At 43.2% G+C, this 21,276-nt stretch overlaps 1 protein-coding gene across 4 annotated transcripts in view; it reads right to left on the minus strand.

Annotated features, from left to right (window-relative positions):
* The window catches only part of LOC129712461 (rho GTPase-activating protein 32-like), a 570,135-nt gene that overhangs the window by 423,339 nt on the left and 125,520 nt on the right, over nt 1-21,276 (minus strand). The gene's annotated exons all lie outside the window — the stretch shown is intronic.

Consider the following 21,276-nt stretch of genomic DNA (forward strand, 5'->3'; position numbering starts at 1 on the left):
CCAGTGCACTACGTCAATGGCTGCTTTATTAACGTGCTTTGACAACAGACATTTTTAAATGGGCATCTTCCTGCAAGTAGTCTCTCACCAAACAGATTATTAAATGAACATAATCTGGCAAAATAGCTGTTTGATTTATGTTTGTTCGATCTATACATTTTTGCTCATGCCTTTGACTTCATGAGCTATGCCTTCAATTTTCAGTCTAGCAAATTCTGTGCCAACCTCCATGCCAGGAATACACTGTACCAAATACCTTCCATCACTTCATCTAGTCTTCTCAATTTACAAAATTTCAATTGAAACGTTTATCAGAAACACACTATCGTGGTGGCAACGGTAATTTCAGAAACTGTTCACACGTACATTTTCCACCAACAAAAAAAACAAATGTTCCTGTCATTGCTAGCCATAATAAGGTATTCCCCTTTATCCTTGCCTCTCCCAAACATCCTATCCAAGTAGCCCATTCAAACAGGATCATGAAATAATGCCAGACCAAAAATGCAGTACTAGCTGCTGGTCAACATTTATTCTATGAATCACTGAAGTGTAAACAACTGGTCCAAATAGATGCTTCCAGGCCCTCACCCCCTCATCTTCACCATCGACGTCCAGTCACTCTACACCTCCATCCCCCCCAGGATGGTTTCAAAGCCCTCTGGTTCTTCCTCGACCAGAGAAGCAACCTATACCCAGCTCCTGACACTCTCCTCCGCTTAGCGGAGCTGGTCCGTACCATCAATAACTTCACGTTTGACTCCTCCCATTTCCTCCAAATACAAGGCGTAGCTATGGGCACGCGCATGGGCCCCAGCTACGCCTGCCTCTTTGTCGGGTACGTCAAACAATCCTTGTTCAATATGTACCAGGGCCCCATCCCCGACCTCTACTTCCGTTACATCGACGACTACTTTGGTGCCACCTCCTGCACCCACACACAACTGACTGACTTCATCCACTTTACCACCAACTTCCATCCGGCACTCAAATACACCTGGACTATTTCCGACACTTCCCTACCATTCCTTGACCTCACTATCTCCATCGCAGGTGATAGACTTCTGACCGACATCCACTATAAACCCACTGACTCCCATGGCTATCTGGACTACACTTCTTCCCACCCTGCTTCCTGTAAGGACTCCATCCCCTACTCCCAATTCCTCCGTCTACGCCGTATCTGCTCCCAGGATGAGGCGTTCCACACCAGGGCATCGCAAATGTCCTCATTCTTCAGGGAACGGGGGTTCCCCTCCTCCACCATAGATGAGGCTCGCACCAGGGTCTCTTCCATACCCCTCAACACTGCTCTCTCTCCCCATCCCCGCACTCGCAACAAGGGCAGAGTCCCACTAGTCCTCACCTTTCACCCCACCAGCCGTCACATACAACAAACAATCCTCCAATGTGACCCCACCACTCGCCACATCTTCCCCCCATGTCTGCCTTCTGCAAAGACCGCTCCCTCCGCAACTCCCTTGTCAATTCTTCCCTTCCCTCCCTTACCACCTCCTCCCCGGGCACTTTCCGTTGCAACCGCACGAAATGCAATACCTCCCCCCTCGACTCCATTCAAGGACCCAAGCAGTCGTTCCAGGTGCGACAAAGGTTCACCTGTATCTCCTCCAACCTCATCTACCGCATCCGCTGCTCTAGATGTCAGCTGATCTACATCGGTGAGACTAAGCGGAGGTTGGGCGATCATTTCACCGAACACCTCCGCTCGGTCCGCAAGAACCTACCTGACCTCCCGGTGGCTCAGCACTTCAACTCCCCCTCCCATTCCCCGTCCGACCTCTCTGTCCTGGGTCTCTTCCATGGCCAGAGTGAGCAACACCGGAAATTGGAGGAACAGCACCTCATATTCCGCTTGGGGAGTCTGCATCCTGCGGGCATGAACATTTAATTCTCCCAATTTTGTCTCCTCCCCTTCCTTAGCCCTCGGGCTGTCTCCTCCCATCCCTCAGCCCTCGGGCTCATCCTCCTCCTTTTTCCTTCCTTCTCCCCGCCACCCCCTATCAGTCTGAAGAAGGGTTTCGGCCCGAAACGTTGCCTATTTCCTTCGCTCCATAGATGCTGAGGTAGTTGAGGCAAGGACTATCCCGACATTTAAGATATAGACAGGTACATGGATAGTACAGCTTTGGAGGGATATGAACCAAACGCAGGTTTTGTAGCTGGGACATGTTGGCCAAGTTGGGCCGAATAGCCCGTTTCCACGCTGCATCACTCTATGACAATAAGTCTGAAGCTTGCTACAAGACAACATAGAAGCTTTAATTTGATTTTATTCCCTTCCCTTTGTGAAGCGACATTTTATGACATCTTCCCGTAATAAAATTAGATTAGGAACAGAATTTGAGGGAATGCCAAAGCTAATTGCCAACAATGTGGAATACACGGAGCCGATGCAGAGTGGAACATTTTAGATCCATGAGTGTGTTTAGTTCAAAATCCTTGCCCATCTTTCCTATAAATCCACATTTGAATTTTCATTACAGCCAAATGTAATAGTCCTTACGAAACATACCATTGACCTTAGCAAACTACCCATGCCATCTTAATCAACTTACTAAAAGCTCTTGACATAATTCACTACATCGTGCTTCTTCAAATTCTAACACCAACCAGCTGGGTGACACTGCAATTGCTTGAGTCAATAGCTGCAAGAGTAGGCAATTCGGCCCTTCAAGCCAACACCGCCATTCAATGTGATCATGGCTGATCATCCATAATCAGTACCCCGGCCCTGCCTTCTCCCCATATCCCCCGACTCCATTATCTTTAAGAGCCCTATCTAGCTCTCTTTTTTTTTAATTTATTTATTTTATTTTATTTTTATTAGCAGTACAGTAAATCACATTAATACATCGCATATATCTTATTACATTATGTTGTACCGCTTCATTTTTTGAGCTTTAAAAAAGATAGAAATAAAAGAAGTAAGGAAAGTAAGCAAGAATCGTGAAGGTGCAGGAAAGTGTTAGGAGAGGAGAACCCCTTAGGGAAGGAATTAGAGAAGGAAGTAAAGGAAACAAATAAGACCCTAGAAAGAAAAGAAAAAAAAAGAAGAAAGGAAAATCAATCGCTCTATTGTAACACAAAACTCCGCAAAAAAGGATATACCAACCGTGTTTTTATTAAAAAATTATTTTATACCCCCCATTACCAGGTCCTGGTAGCCTTTAGGTTTTAACTTATTATTGCACCTTATGCTTGTAATAGTTCCATAAATGCAGACCACGTCTTTTGGAAGTGATCTGCTTTGCCTGCTAGGAGGAGTCTGATCTCTTCCAAGTGTAGTATTTCGAACATGTTTGAAATCCACATTTTTGTTGTTGGTATTGGAGCATTTTTCCAAAATTGTTGGTATTGGAGCTTTTTTCCCCATTATTAGCCCATAATTTTTTCCCATTATTAGCCCCTATCTAGCTCTCTTGAAAGTATCCAGAGAACCAGCCTCCACCACCCTCATCGGAGGCAGAGAATTCCACAGACTCACAACTCTCTGTGAGAAAAAGTGTTTCCTCATTTCTGTTCTAAATGGCTTACCCCTTATTCTTAAACTGTGGCCCCTGGTTCTAGATTTCCCCCAACATCGGGAACATGTTTCCTGCCTCTAGCGTGTCCAAACCCTTCTGATTCTCCCTTCTGATGAAAGGTCAACCATGTGATACATTAACTCTATTTCTTTCTCCACAGATGCTGCCTGACCTGCCAAGTTGACCCAGCAGTTTTTCTCCTCGTTCTACTATTTTCTATTTCAAAATGTAAGCTAGTCATAATTGTAACTGTTCATGAAAGAACCCAGTTCATCTGCCTCAATGGCCCAGATCATTCCTCATCCACCTTCCAGGTGGTAAGCTGTTGGGAGTTTCACAAACCACAGCATCACACCCAAAAGGGAAGCATAGTGGCACAGCCATTAATGTTGTCACAACACAATTCTAGCAACCTGGTCCTGATTTCCAGTGTTGTCGATGTGAAGTTTCCACATTCGCCCTGTAAGTAAATGGCTTCCCCAGGGTGCTCTGCATATCCCAAAAGCAAGCTGGCTGTCCAGTCAATGGATTAGTTTAGGTTATTATTGTCATAAGTACCAAGGTACAGTTGTAGTAAATTACTCCCTACTTTAAGAATGGTTGGAGAATCCGAGGTGGACTTGTAGGGCCGAGATGGCCTGTTTCCGTGCTGTAATTGTTATATGGTTATATGGTTATATGGGGTGGAGGATTGAGGGGATTGGCGTTCAAGCACAAGTAGCCTACAAGGAAATAAGTAGGTCGTGATAATTAACGGGATTTCTGAGCGGCAGCATAGGCTTGATGGGCTAAAAGGCCTCCTACCATCCATAAAATGGCTCATCCAAATGTAAAACATCTTTTTAAATGTATTTCCTCAGGCAGGGAATGATACAAAAACAGGTATAGCAGCAAACAGTCTGCAGGAAGAACTCAGTGAGTCAACATTTGTCGATGATTAGGGTCAAAACTTTGCATCAGGAATAAGAATGGGTTTTGTCACGCGTCAAGGTACAGTGAAAAGCTTTCCTCTGCATGATATCAGATATACCAGACCTAGATAAAATCAGTACCAAGATGGAGTAAATATACAGAGTGCAGAATATAGTTCTAATGAGTGTAGCGCATCATTTCCATAGAAAATAGTCCAATAACCTCAGAGGTAGAGATAAATCAAACAGTACCCTTGCTTGGGGAAGGACTGTTCAGAAGTCTGATAATGGAGGAGAAGCTGTTCGAGTATGGTGGTGCCTGCTTTCAAGCGACTGTACTGTACCCAATGGTAGCGTGAAGGAAGAGGAATGACCAGATTAGGACAAGTCTTTGATTGTGTTGGCTGCTTTTCTGAGGCAACGTGAAGTGGAGTCTGGTCTGTGTGATGGACAGGATTGCATCAACAACTTGCTTTGTGGGGTAAAGCTGTCCCCAAACCAACCTGTGAACCAACGAGACAGTATGCTTTCAATGGTAAATCTGTGAAAGCTTGTGAGAGGCACTGGAGACATGCCAAATCTCTTCAGTCTTCCCAGGAAGTAGATGTGTTGGTATGCCTTTTTGGCGACAATATCAATGTGTTTTGTCCATGACAGATCATTGGTAATATTAATGCCATGGAACCGAAAGCTCTCAACCATTTTACCATCCCCACTATTAATGCTGATTGGGGCATGCATCAAACATTGCTTCCCAGAGTCAATAACTAGCTCCATCTTGCAGACATTCATGGAAAAGTTATTGTCCTGGCACCATATAAATAAGGTCTATCTCATTCCTGTACTCCTAGACTTTGAGCTGACTTTGTCCATACAGTGTATGAAGGAACTGCAGTCGTGGGTGTAAAGAATATAGTAGGGGACTAAGGTCATATTCTTGTTGAGTCATTGTAGAGGAGGTGTTGCCACCAATTCTCATCGATTGAGGTCTGTCGATAGTATGTAGTTCAAGCGCAAGCTTGGTATCTGCCTCCTGTGGGATGTAGACTGCAGTCAGGCTTGCTGAAATGAATTCCCACTGCAGGTGGTAGGAACAACAATTCAATGTAAGATAATCCAGCTCTGGGGAGCAAGAGCCCTCCTGTTGAGTGGCAGGGGTGAGCCGTGTCGATGTAAAACAAAGCACACAGCAGTCCCTCAGTTCTCTAACGTAGAGGGTGAAGAAAGATAGACAGTAAAGAGGAAAAGGAAGTCAGGGGTGAGGCAGGAGGAGATCAGTGGGCCAGAGATGGGTGACAGATTAAGGCAGAGAGAAGGCGATGGGTTTATTTCTGAGAAACTGTGGGTGGATGATATATTGACTTGAGATTGGGGTAGAGAAAAAATGCAGATGCAGCCACATAAATACGGGGGAAAGGGGTGGAGTCAGCTATTGGAGGTGATAAGCAGGAACAAAAGTTAACAGTGTGGGAATCTGATAAGGCAGTGTTAATGGGAAATATTAGGGGAGTGATGATGGGCAGATGGAAGCTGAACCAGATGGGGGTTGGGGAGAGCCAGCCAGCTAAACATGCAAATGGATGATGGAGCCAGGAGGCCAAGGGGGACAAAAAGTGATGGGGTGGGGGGGGGGGGGGGGGGGGGGGGGGGGGTGGAGGGGGAGATATGAGGCAAGGAACATAAATGGGAGGACCAGTGGAGGATTGGACATACGAAGGAGAGAGTTAAGGGCCTGTCCCACTTTCCCAAGTTACTCACAAATTCTCCCGCGTTTTCCCCTTGATTCAAACTCGGAGAATATCCATAGCAAGTCCATAGGAGTCCGTAGGGAAACCGTAGATATATTGTAGCGGCTCATTATGCCAGCCGTGGGTACTCGGGGCATCAGGTAAGTCAGGGTGTTTTCTCCAGCATGACAAAAGTCCACAAGCAAAAAGATAGTCGGGAAGAGGAGTTCATAGACCTCAAAAATGTTGGGGGGTTTTTTTGTTTTTTTTTTTAAGGGCCTTCCAATTCGGCAGAGGACTCGGGAAAGTGGGACAGGCCCTTTAAGGGCCTGTTCCGCTAAGGCGATTTTTCAGCGGACTGCCGGCGACTGTCAAGTTCGCGGCACTCACCTGAAAACCTGGGAACTGGAACAGCGGCACACACACACACAGCAAAAGCAGGGGTCAGTGAAAGCAGGGGAGCGTTGTCTGAAATTCACATGGTTCAAAGCCAAGATGATACAGACACACACCGCGATGAACAGGAAGGTTAATGCGGTTAGCATAGTGTACGGTAAGTCCTTTAAAATAGAGGGGAGGGGGGAGAAGAAGGGGTGGAGCCACTTAAGAAGCCAGCCAACTTTCAATAAGCCAGAGATACACAGCTGTGAAGTTTGGTGGGCATTTAACAATACTGGTTGGTTATCCTTGGTTATGAAAACTCGTGCTTACGTTTTTTTCCCCCAATGAAGATGCCCGATCAGCAAAGGCGATTAACTAAAACTACCTACGACTACCCATAACTACATGGTGACCCCACTACAACTGCACGTACGATTACAGGATTATCGATTTTCTCCATGGCGATCAATTTTTGTTGCAAAATTTGCGGCGACCATACTGAGGCCGCAACTAGTTCCCAGAATGTGGGAACTCTTCGCGACCATGAAGGAGATTCACCAGAGACCACCAGCGAACATGTGGCGATCATGAGGCGAGCTCAGAGTCTCCTGCACTCGCCTAAAAAGTCGCCCAAGTGGGACAGGACCGTTACTACAAAACAAATGTAGGTGGTCAGTTGTAAATCTACCAAAATTCAACAAAACCGAGCAAAACATGGACATGGAGAACAAATTTAACTGAAGCCACATGCAGAATTCTTAAATGGCCTAATTGTACATCAGTTGTCTTTCGGGTCTATCAGATCCTAATAAAGGGTTGGTCAAATACAATGTTGCAGACAGTCTTCGAAGTCTATTGCCTGGTCTGATGGGGGTCACTTTATCTCCCTTCTGCTGTCATGCAAGTTCTTGAAATGCATATAAGAATGGGGCATTCACATTTCACGGGCCTGAGATTGCTGAAAATGAACACAACCATTCATGGGGATTTCCAAGTAGTTCAGCTTTTAATTTTGTCCTGGTCTGTGAATGGTTAATGGGATGTTCAATGCAATAAAAGGTCTATTGCATTCCCAGCAATGATAATATAATTTTAATAAACAGAATTTTCTAAAGGAAACATAAACTGGTCCCTCATTCAGTTATTTCAATTGATTGGAGCAAAAAGATGATATTTACTCATACTGCAGCAATTACTGTATGCCACAATTCTTTAATAATCTCAATAATTATTTCACACAGAGATTAACATTGTATTTACAATGACAATCTTGTCATCCGTATAAATTTCTGGACAACATTTTCACTCTACAAATCAAACGTGACAAGCTGTCACAGGACCCAAAGTAGCCGTGGACTCCTTGTTGATCACTGCTGGAATATTCTTCGCTACTTCACTATGACAGAAAGAATGTGCCAGAATGCACAACAGCTGTTACAAAGCATTTCAAGAATTCTCTTAAGCTATGTGATGGCCTGGCAGTGCATTTTGCTATGAATCACATTGGGGCATTTCACACTTGACACAGTCAGGGGCCACAAAAACCAAAACTGTGCACACAATGGTTAGATTGTTTCTCTCCAGCCAAAACAGCATCCTTGTGTTTTTACAAGGGCTCTATGCGTTCAGAATTTCAAACTAAATGTACACAAAGCAAATGAACCAAAAAGCATTACAACTGCAATTAGTGGAAAGAAAAAAAAATCCTGCTTCAAATTTAACCAGTTGATGGTGTACTAAGAGCCAGGGCGAATATTACAATTTTTATTAGCTCAAAATACTTTATTTCCAAGTGCTTTGTGCAAAAAGTGCAAAATACTTTATTTCCCCAACTTGACACCATTTAGATAGTAATCTGCCTTCCTGTTTTTGCTACCAAAGTGGATAACCTCACATTTATCCGCATTAAACTTCATCTGCCATGCATCTGCCCACTCCAACCTGTCCAAGTCACCCTGCATGCTCATAGCATCCTCCTCATAGTTCACACTGCCACCCAGCTTTGTGTCATCTGCAAATTTGCTAATGTTACTTTGAATCCCTTCATCCAAATCATTGATGTATATTGTAAATAGCTGCGGTCCCAGCGCCTAGCCTTGCTGTACCCCACAAGTCACTGCCTGCCATTCTAAAAGGGACACGTTAATCACTACTTCTATACCCAGAAGGGTCCCGACAAGAAACACTCACCTTTCCATGTTCTCCAGGGGTGTTGCCCGACCCGCTGACTTCCTCCAGCACTGCCTATTTTCAATAGACAATAGGTGCAGGAGTAGGCCATTCGGCCCTTCCAGCCAGCAATGCCATTCAATGTGATCATGGCTGATCATCCCCAATCAGTCCCCCGTTCCTGTCTTCTCCCCATATCCCCTGACTCTGCTATTTTTAAGAGCCCTATCTAGCTCTCTCTTGAAAGCATCCAGAGAACCTGCCTCCTGTGAGGCAGAGAATTCCTCAGACTCACCACTCTCTGTGAGAAAAAGTGTTTCCTCGTTTCCGTTCTAAATGGCTTACTTCTTATTCTTAAACTGTGGCCCCTGGTTCTGGACTTCCCCCAACATTGGGAACATGTTTCCTGCCTCTAGCGTGTCCAAGCCCTTTACAATTTTATATGTTTCAATGAGATCCCCTCTCATCCTAATAAACTCCAGAGTGTACAAGCCCAGCTGCTCCATTCTCGCAGCATATGGCATCCCAGGAATTAACCTTGTAAACCTACGCTGCACTCCCTCAATAGCAAGAAGGTCCTTCCTCAAATTAGGGCACCAAAACTGCACACAATACTCCAGGTGTGGTCTCACTAGAACTCTGTACAACTGCAGAAGGACCTCTTTGCTCCTATATTCTATTCCTCATGTTATAAAGGCCAACATGCCATTCGCTTTTTTTACTGCCTGCTGTACCTGCATGCTTACTTTCATAGACTGATGTACAAGGACCCCCAGATCCCGTTGTACTTCCCCTTTTCCCCAACTTAACACCATTTAGGGGGTGTTGTGGATAATGAAGAGGATTTCCAAAGTCTACAGAGTGATTTAGGCCATTTGGAAAAATGGGCTGAAAGATGGCAGATGGAGTTTAATGCTGATAAATGTGAGGTGCTACACCTTCGCAGGACAAATCAAAATAGGACGTACATGGTAAATGGTAGGGAATTGAAGAATACAGTTGAACAGAGGGATCTGGGTATAACCGTGCATAGTTCCTTGAAGGTGGAATCTCATATAGATAGGGTGGTAAAGAAAGCTTTTGGTATGCTAGCCTTTATAAATCAGAGCATTGAGTATAGAAGCTGGGATGTAATGTTAAAATTGTACAAGGCATTGGTGAGACCAAATCTGGAGTATGGTGTACAATTTTGGTCGCCCAATTATAGGAAGGATGTCAACAAAATAGAGAGAGTACTGAGGAGATTTACTAGAATGTTGCCTGGGTTTCAACAACTAAGTTACAGAGATAGGTTGAATAAGTTAGGTCTTTATTCTCTGGAGTGCAGAAGGTTAAGGGGGGACTTGATAGAGGTCTTTAAAATGATGAGAGGGATAGACAGAGTTGATGTGGACAAGCTTTTCCCTTTGAAAATAGGGAAGATTCAAACAAGAGGACATGACTTCAGAATTAAGGGACAGAAGTTTAGGGGTAACATGAGGGGGAACTTCTTTACTCAGATAGTGGTAGCAGTGTGGAATGAGCTTCCAGTGGAAGTGGTGGAGGCAGGTTCATTGGTATCATTTAAAAATAAATTGGATAGGCATATGGATGAGAAGGGAATGGAGGGTTATGGTATGAGTGCAGGCAGGTGGGACTAAGGGAAAAAAAGTTGTTCGGCACGGACTTGTAGGGCCGAGATGGCCTGTTTCCGTGCTGTAATTGTTATATGGTTATATGGTTATATCAAAAATATAATCATAAAAAAAATTATATCTTTCTTTTCCCCAATTCCATGCTGATTAATATGGTTATTCCATCTAACAGTAAGAGTTGCTATTAAAAAACTAAATTAAGCATACCCAATTTTAGGGAGATCTTTATTCTAAGATATCCATTATTGGTATTTCTTACTTCTGGAGATACCCATTCTAGTTGGGAGCAAAGTTGGGGTCATAATGATCCCAATATTCAAACAAGAACAAGTCAGTCAATAAACTTTGATTGGTATTTGAATAATGGTGGTTTGAATTGAATATATGGTTCAGAATTCAGTGGGATTTAATACCGCAACCCTGATTTTTAAGCAGGCCAACACTCACAGGATTCAAATCCACTTATGCCTCCTCCGTCCAAACCTAATAATTTCAAACTAATTTGCAATTTCAAACACCTACGCTGGCAGCAGCTGCTCTGAAAGCTTTGCAAATAATGCGAAATATACTGAAATATACTAAATATATTCATTACTGGCAGTTTTAATCTCAATTGAAAATGATCAGCAAAATGAGGCAAATTAAAAGTTGAATACTGAATCAAATGGCAGGTCAGAATTTTGAAAGATTAAAATGTTTTTTGAAAATTATACGACCTACTGGTTGCCATTCAACCAAAAGCAAGTACATTGCTGGACAAAGCAACAGTCATGTATCTGATTTTGTATCTGAACATCAATTTATTACAATGGCAGATTAATGTTGAAGTTGATTCACTAAATAAACAGGTGTACACAAATCAAACTTCTAGAACATTATTAGAATTTATAAGAAAGAAAAATGTCGATAAGACGAGTGTACTCCCATCAATGGTGAGCCAAAATGCAGTTCAATGCTGATGGGTTGAACTGCATAAAACTGAGCTCCAGAAAGTGTCCACATACATGTTAGAACATAGACCCAATGTTTAAACTGACCCCTCATCTCACCACGCCCATGCCAGCCATCCATTACCCATTAATCCTAATCCCCTTTTCCAGCACTTCGCCCAGAGCACCTTGTGCTGTGGCGTTTTAAGTGTTCATCTAATGGGCCTGTCCCATTTAGGCGATTTTTCAGCAGACTGCCGGCGACTGTCAAGTTGCCGGCATTCGCCTGAAAAACCGGCAACTGTTAGCATGGAACACACACACACACACACACACACATCGCTTCCTTCACCAGCTTGTTATGCAGGCGGGGGATAGGACAAGCGGAGGGGGGAGCGCTGTCTAAAAAATTACACAGTGCAAAGCCAAGGTGATACAGACACACACCACGATGAACAGGAAGGTTGGTGCTGTAATTAAGATGGCAAGAGCACAGTGTACGGTAAATCCTTTAAAACGGGGGGGGGGGGGGGGGGGGGGAATAGAATGGGGACAACTTTTAAGAAGCCAGAAATACACGCCTGTGAAGCTCGGCAGACATTTACGTTACTGGTTGGTTATCCTTGGTTCTAATAACTACTGCTTGCCTTTTTTTCCCCCAATGAGCCAATGAAATTCACCGGTCAGCACCGGCTACAACCTACGATAATCTTTGACCTCTTGGCAACCCATTAGGACCTCCCGGAGACCCACCTACGGCACGAGAATTCTCGCTACTCTCCATGGCGGCTTCATTCTAGACGCTAATTTTTCAACACGTTGAAAAATTTGTGGCGACCGTAATGAGGCCGCGACTAGTTCCCAGAATGTGGGAACTCCTCACGACAATGAAGGCGACTCCCCGCATAGTCTCCTGCAGTCGCCTAAAAGGATGCCTAAGTGGGACAGGCCCATTAGAATACCTGCATCCACCAACCTCTCCAGATTCAAACAGTCCTCTGGGTGAAAAGGTCCTTCTCAAATTCCCTGCATATCTGCTTGCCATACCACTTGCTATAAACCCTGGTGCTCTGGTTATAATCATCCCTGCCATGGGTAAAGTTTCTCACTATCTATCTATTCCCTCAATTTTGTATACCTCAATCAGGTATTCCCTCAACATCCCTGCAGAAATCCAGGGCATCTAGCTTTTCCAAGTTACAATGCTCATTCACAGGCAACACCCAAGAGAATCTCTTGTACCCTCTCCAGTCCAATCGCATCCCTCCTATAATGTGGAGGGCAAAACTGCACATAGTATTCCCCCTAACTAATGTTCTATTTATGTAGAATCAAGGAATTGCAGATGCTGGTTTACAAAAAAACGTTTAATACAATTGTACCATAACCTCGCTGTTATTAAGCAATTCATTGTCGCTGCCACAATCATCTCCCAAACTCTGTTGTTTTCTCCACCCTTCCCTCCAACCCCCTCATTTCTTTATACAGGCCATCTCCCCTTTACTCTGTCCTGATCTAGGGTGCCTGACCCACTGTTGGCTATCCTCATGACCCTTAAGTTCTATGCTACAGCTAATTAAGCTAAGTATCCTGTATGTCTTATTATTTACCTTACCCACATATCTTTGGGGATCCTTATTCCTCGCACTATTCCTAAGTGTTTCCCAGGCATTACCATTCATTTGTGCACTCTGGTTGCACCAGCCTTCACATTTTTCTGCAATGATTTCCATTTGCATTTTTGCCCACCGAGGCAATTTATCAATTTAATTCTGTGGCCAAAGACTACCCTCATCACATGACCAAAGGATAGAAATGGCATTCTCCCCAAGTAACCGTGGTGTATAGAAAGGAAGATCCAAACAAGGGTTGCAACCAGTCTGACGGAAAGAAATGTGCATTGTGTGTGGAAAGTAGCAAAATTCTATTCCACAAGGTTTTTCTCAGAACATAAATGGAACATTTGTCCAAAACAGTTCTGTCCAATTCCATAGAAATCTATAGTTAATCAAGTCATTCTGCAGATAGTTAGTAATTTATTACTTCAACCCAAGGCAGTTACATCCAACGTTCTTGTCTAAGAATTGGCTCCAACAGTGTGAAATGATAAGAAACGTTGTCAAGAGGGTTTATTTGTCATATACACCAGATATGAATCAGAAGTTATTCTTTTTCTTGCTGCAGCTTTACAGGCACGTTAGACGCAACAAACAATAAATACTATAAAATCAATTATTCTAAATAAACTAGATCATGATAATGTAAAAGCCAAAGTACAGTGAACAACCATAGTGGTCCAAAGTCTGCAGTTGTGGTTAACATAGTTCAACATGTTTAACGAGTTCTTCAACCATAAAGGTTCTTCAGCTACCTGTACCTTCATCGCAATAGTAGCTGTGAGAATAACGTGGCCAGGATGATGATGGCAATGATGATAATAGCAGCCTTCTTGAGGTAACACTTCCTCAATAGTTCTTTACTGTCATAGGTAGTGAAATAGTTTTTATTGCGTACAGTTCAGCAAAGTATTTCTATAAGTACAACCTTAGATTAAGTACAAAGTGTATAGCAATATTCCACTGAGACAATATATATAAATGGTCGTTGCCCTGGGAGCGTTGCAGGGTCGGCCTTGCCAAATGAAGTTGTAGGCAACCTCCACCATTTCTCTACCACTCTGTGCCACTATAGGAGGCTGCGTCCAATCTGCACGCTCAGGCTCTTGGAGTAACACCCGATTCAATAGATCCTGCAGATCTTCTTGATGGTGGAAATGTCGGTATGCATGACAAACTAGGCAAGATCCACCACTTTCTGCAGCCTTCTTCATTAAGTGTTTGAATTTCTAAACCAGGCAGTTCATGTGCTCTCCACCAGACACCTGTAGAAGTTTGATAGAGTATCTGCCAACTTGCCAAATGACCTCAAATATCAGAGGAAATGTATTTGTCAACTTTCTTTGTGATTGCATTTATGTGCTAGCCGACGCGCTGACAGATCATCAGAGATATTTACACGAAGGAACTTGATGCTGTGGACTCTCTCCACCCCTTCCAGCCAGCAAAGACATGTGCATTGCCCCTTGCTTTTCCTTTGAGGAGGCAACAATCAGTTAATTGGTCTTGCAGATGTTCAGCATAAGATTATTGTTCTGGGAATACTCAACCAGATTGTCTATCTCCCTCCTGTATTTGGATTCATCATTACCCGCTATTCAGTCAATGACAGTTATATTGTTGATGTATTTTGGCCACACAGTCAAGGGTATAGAGAGAAGTACAATGGACTCAGCATGCAGCCTTGAATCACCCATGTGCTGATGATCAGCAAGGAGCTGTTGGCAATCTGCACCGATTGAGGGACTGAGTGCCGGTTATTGCATGGGCAGGAGTTGATTTGGCAACTTGGCAAAATATTTCTTCACAACGAATGTGTGACATTGGTCAGTAGACATTTCGGGCTCTTCCTGGGCATTATGGATATCCTTTTAAACCAGGTGAGGACCTTGGACCGTAGCAGTGACATGTTGAAGATGTGCACCATCACTCCAGCCAGTTGGTCTGCTGAGGTTTCAATAATGATGCCTGGCACACCAATATGGCCAGGTGCTTTCTAAGGGTTCATCCTCATGAAGGATCTTCTGACATCAGCTTCAGAGATTGAGATCACAGGATCGGGGGATGTGGTGGCTTATGAAGGTACATCGATGTTCTCTCTTTCAAGAGCGACCACAGAAATGATTGCGCTCACTCAGGAGCGAAGCACCGTTTCACCTTGAAGCAAGCGACAGCATGCAGGCCTTGCTATGGTTCCTGAACATACGAGTCTGCAGTTTAGTTGAGAAATAGCTTTTTGCATTCTCAATGGCCTTCTGGAGACTGTATGTGAACTTCTTCTAAGACTCTGAATCACCTGCCTCAAATGCCCAAATGAAACTTCAAGTGAACCTTAGAGGTTACAAATGCTGAAAGTATGGACAGATGTTTGCCACAGATCATTATCACAGCCTTTCCAGTTCACTACATTAATTTCCAGTCCATTCTCGTCCTTCTCCATAATAAGCTTAACATTCCCTCCACCAGCTTAGCTGCATTTCAAAAGATCAGATCTATTATCGCCCATTTGCTTTAAGGACTATTTTAGCATTATTTCAAATTAAATACTGGGGCACACACAAAATGATGACCCCTCTGCACCTTTCACACAAGAGAGATGCACAATTGTCTAAGGTAGACACAAAATGCTGGAGTCTCAGTCTGAAGAAGGGTCTCGAACGAAACGTCACCCATTCCTTCTCTCCAGATATGCTGCCTCACCCACTGAGTTACTCCAACATTGTGTCTACCTTCGATTTAAACCAGCATCTGCAGTTCTTTCTTACACACAGCACAATTGTCTACCTATCTGTTCCTTTATCACACACTATTTGGAGGCCTAGCGTAACCAGCAGCTCATGGAAACCCCTTTTTCTTAAGCACCCAAATTGCCCCACTAAAATAACCTTCTGCGATAGGCTCCCTCGTTACCGTAGTAAAGGACTTCCAGATCAATATTGCAATGTCACCTCCCTGACCCTCCAGAAAATTCAGACCCGAATTTTAGTTGGCAGTCATGTCCATCCTTCATCTATGTCTCTATGATGGGTTCTTAGTATTCATTGTCCCATTTGCCTTACTGCACAGACCTTACATTGAAATAGATCAACTCAGCCTTGCACTCTTCTCACCTATCTTATCACTTTTATATTCCCTACCTACTACACAAAACTTGGTTTTCCTTTCATTCTTCAATTAAAATGTAATCCACGTTCAAGGAATTAACCTAAAATTCCTTAAGCAAACACAAGTCATGCTACTAAACTGTTTTCACAAATAATCAGAATGAATCCGAGCCATTATGACTAGATAAAATGTTAAATGATAAACTTTTGATGCATGGGTACATTGCCAGTTGTCAAAACCGTGGTATATAATAAGAAAGGTTCATAAGATTTTTGTGTAATTTGTGCTCTGGGCTCACATAATCATCAGTAGAAGCTGGATTGACAGCCAAAGTGACACAAAGTAAATTATTTGGCCCACTATGTCTATGTCGACCATCAAGTACCCATCTTTGCTAATCCTATTTACAGATTATCCCATCTAATTTCATCAAATCCCATCATTCTTGTTCAAAAGTCGTCTTTGGTATCACAGGCAGTGAACTAAGTTGTCTGAATGGTAGGGACCTCAATAGGCAGCATAGAGAGATCATGGATTTTGCATTACTGTCTAACTTCGTACTTCCAATACAAATGTTGGGCTTCTCAGTAAAATCCCCAAGTTATCAGGTAATTCAGAAAAGCCAAACAAATACCCTCACAATCAAACTCTACAATCAACAGAAGTATGCCCATCTTAAAGCAAGTCATCTAAATGAACATATAAGAACGGAACACGAAACTCTCATGCTTCACATGAGGATCTTGTCTCAATAAAGTACTCAAAAGAGTTGGAGACACAATGAACAGTAGATTCTGGTTTACAAAAAAGATACAAAGTACTGGAGTAATTCAGTGGTAGACAAAAATGCTGGAGAAACTCAGCGGGTGAGGCACCATCTATGGAGCAAGGGAAATAGGCGACGTTTCGGGTCGAGACCCTTCTTCAGTAATTCAGTGGGTCAGGCAGCATTTCTGTTAGACATCAATAGGTGACATTTCAAGTCAGGATTCTTTTTTAGATCAGATCTCCCTGCCCAAATCAGCACCTTTCCATGTTCTCCAGAGATGCTGCCTGACTAGCTGAATTACTCAAGCACTTTGCCTTTTTAATTCTTTAATTCGTAAGAGTTAATGGCCAGGAATTAACTTCTTGAAAAAAGACCTTGGAAAAAATACTCATCCTTTACCACACCCACACACTGTCCACCCACACACCTCTTGTAAGATTAACTTTCATGCCTGCTCCACTTTTGCTGTGTACTCCCAGCCCCCTTCTTCTGCCACCAGGATAGACAGGTAGCTTCACAGAAGACTGTCGCAACCTCAGTCTCTGAAGTCTTGGACGCAGGCCAATACTGCAGTCTTGCACACTTTCAGAACACTGACCGACTTCACTGTCTGCTGCTCTAGAAAATGTCTAAGATTAATGACTCGTCACATGCACAAGTACAGTTAATGATTTTGCCACTGTATTAACTGACTTATCACATTTTAGAACTAGAACATTACGTTCCTCCTCTCATCTTTAACGTAATAAATAGCACAAGGGAAGCTGACAGCCAGACAATGAGCAGAGCCCACAGTCTCAAATTATCAAATTAATAAATTAGAAAATCTTTTAGTCCATAAATCAACAGATTGCTCACTAAGCAACAATTGAAATGTATATTATAACAGACCTGTTTTATACAAAATATTACTGGTTAAGACATAGTGGAAAAAAAGAAAGGTTAAAATAACTGGAGCAGCTGCACGTCCTCTTCCAGCTGGATGATGCTTCCACAACACACCCAGCCTTCAGCCAGACACTCACAAGTGGCGCAAGTCCCAATTACAGCATCTATTGTTCAGCTCGGCACGGAGAGATCTAAATAACAACTAAAGCAAGAATATTCCAATACTTGGATCTGTAAAAGCAACATGACAAGAACCCATACGTTCAGAAAAGGGGGTATATTCCAGGAAAGAACACCTTTTTATGCCTTTTATGTCACAGAGATAAAGGTAATGATTGTAATGACAAGGCAGAGATTACTAACTGCAGATAAAAGTTACATTGTACTTTCTACTTTATCAGTGTATTAATTAAAAATGTTTTATTACAACAAGATCCTATATAGGGGAAAAATGCTGGTTTGACTACTAATAATGGCACCACTAATAATGTATGTTATTACAGTGCCAGTGAGATGGGATTTCTAATCCAGAAAGGTTATGGTTAAGCAAAATGGGACCTATCATACTACTAGGTGTATTCTGCAGGCTAATATATAATACCAGCAAGACAGAACAGAAAATGTGTAGGGAAATTAAAGAAGTGTTCTTGGAAGGGATAGAGTGGTGCTATTTGGGAACTTCAATAATTCCACTATTGATTACAGTAGCATTGAAATAAAGGGGGAAAAAATCCTGAAATGTTCTCATGACTTCCTTGATCAGTATATTTAAAGATCAACAAGGAAAGCCTTGTTAGATATGGTTCCAGGAAATGAAATAAAGCAAATAGACCAAGAGTCAGCAGGAGAATGTTTAGAGCAGAAATCAGCACAGTGGCACTGCTGCCTCAGAGCTCTGGTTCAATCCTGATCTTGGATGCTGTTGTGTGGAGTTTGCACATTCTCCCCGTGACCATGTGGGTTTCCACCGGGTGATCCAGTCCTCCCACATCCCAAAGACATGCCGGTTTGTACTTTAATTGGCCTCCGTAAATTGCTCCCCTCGTGTGTAGGGAGTGGATGTGAAAGTGTGATAACAGAACTAGTGTGAACAGGTAATCAATGGTCTGCAAGGACTAAGTGGGCAGAAGGGCCCGTTTCCATGCTGTATCACCAGAAATAAATGAACCGTTTATGTTTAAATTTATTATCAAGTGTACCAAGGTACAGTGAAAAGATTTGTTTTGCGTGCTACTCAAACAGTTCAGATCTACTATATATAAATACTCAAACGCATACAATAAATAGAACAAATGGGAGGTTAGAGTGCAGAATAGAGTTCACAGATTTGTGGCTCATCAGTTTCATAAACAAAGTAAAAAGTTCACAATGGAGTAGAGGTGAACATCAAAAGATCAGATCTCCCTAGCCAAAACACCACCTACTCATGTTCTCCAGAGATGCTGCCTGACCCACTGAATTACCCCAGTTTATGGAAGGACTATTCAGAAGCCTGATAACAGAAGGATAGAAGTTGTTCCTGAGCCTAATAATGGAGGGGAAGAAGCTCTTCCCGAGTCTGGTGGTGAATGTTAATCCAAAGGACTAAATTGTTTTCAGAATTGGCACAAAAGAAATCCAATCCAAAAGGACTAACTGCAATGGGATACTATGCAATTTAGGTAAAGATAACATGATATCAAATGTTAAATAAAACAGCAAAAGAACAATGGGTGATATATCAAGAGCAGACTCATCAAGTACAGGAAAGAACTGTAGATGCTGTTTTAAATCGAAGGTAGACAGAAACTGTTGGGAGTAACTCAGCGGGACAGGCAGCATCTCTGGAGAGAAGGAATGGGTGAATTTTCTGGTCGAGACCCTTCCTAGGACTGTCTGAAGGGTCTCGATACCAAACATCACCCACTCCTTCTCTCCAAAAATGCTGCCTGTCCCGCTGAGTTACTCCAGATTTTTGTGTCTATCTTCGGTTTAAACTAGCATCTGCAGTTCCTTCCTACATATTCAATTCACTGCCACATCTCAAGGATTCCAACTGCAACCATTGTTGTTGCAACCAATTCAGGTCAGATCTTAGTCTGCAGGTCAGAGGGAGGCCAAACGTAAATTGGAGGAACAGCACCTCATATTTCACAAGGCCAGCAGTATGAATATTGATTTCAAGTAACCCTTGCATTCCCTCTCTCTCCATCCCTCCCCCACCCTAGTCATCCTACTAGTTTCACTGCTTATCATCTTGTTATTACCATACGTTGAGTTACTCAAGCAGTTTGTGTCTCTCAAGTACAGGTTAGGTGCATTGCCACAAAGTGGAAAGACAAGGAATCTAGAGCTCTCTGGATAACAGGCAAAGGAAAGTCGCCAAGGAGAGAGGGGAGGGGGGGGGGGGGGGGGGGGATAGAGAGAAACAGAAGTAGGATAGTGGCACAGGGAAGAGAAGAGAGAAAAGGTGGAGAGGGTGTGATGTAAAATTGGAGAATTCGATGTTCATACTGTTGGGTTGTAGGTTATCCAAACAAAATTTGAGGTGTTGTTTCTCTGGTTTGCATGTGGCCTCACTTTGGCAAATGGAGGAGGCCCAGAGCAGAAAGGACAGTTTGGGAATGGTAAGGGGTTAAAATGTTTAGCAACCAAGAGATCCAGCAAGCCTAGGTGGACCTAGTCTGCATTTGGTCAAAGAGGTCTCACCAGAGCACCAGTATGCAGTAGACAAGGTTAGAGAAGATTCATGTGAAGGACCGCTCAGGTCCCTGATAGATACAAGGGAGGTGGTGTAGGGCCACATCTCCTGCGTTTGCAGAGGGAAGTAACTGGGAAGGTGGCAATTTGGGTGGGAAAAGATGAGTGAACCAAGGAGTTGTGGAGGGAGCAGTCTCTACGGAGAGCAAGGGATGAGATTGGGATGATGGAACTGCTGGTGGGCTCATGTTCATAGTGGTAGAAATGTCAGAGAATGCATGTCATAGATGCTGGTGGGGTGAAAGGCAAGGACCAGAATTCTACCCATGTTCTGCCTTGTACCATAGTTCAGATATTATGGTTCGGAGAGCGTGTGCTGTATTGTTCAGTTTTATAACTTTAAAATTCCCGAGGCAATGCTGGACATTGCAGAAGGGTCTTCATTATCTCCTAGTCCTCCCTAGATAAAAGATAAGTGATAGAAGGCAAGAACATAGCAAATGTAGCATTGTTCACAAAAACAAAGCAAAGAATTAACAGACAACTATAGGCAAAGCCAGCTTCACTTCAACTGTGAGTAAACTTTCCCTATTCGTTTTTAGAGATACAGCGTGTAAACAGGCCCTTCAGCTCACCGAGTCCGCGCCGACCAGCGATCCTCGCACACTAAAACTATCCTACACACACTAGGGACAATTTACAATTATACCAAGCCAATTAACCTACAAACCTGTACGTCTTTGGAGTGTGGGAGATCCCGTAGAAAATCCACGCAGGTCACGGGGACAACATACAAATTCTGTACAGACAACCCCCGTAGTCCAGATCGAACCCGGGTGTCTGGAACTGTAAGGCAGCAACTCCTCCGCCGTGCCACCGTGCCGTTTTATGAACAATAGTCAGGGAAAACAGTAACAGATGTG

Source organism: Leucoraja erinacea, chromosome 32 (genome assembly GCF_028641065.1).
Source record: "Leucoraja erinacea ecotype New England chromosome 32, Leri_hhj_1, whole genome shotgun sequence".
NCBI lineage: Eukaryota > Metazoa > Chordata > Chondrichthyes > Rajiformes > Rajidae > Leucoraja > Leucoraja erinaceus.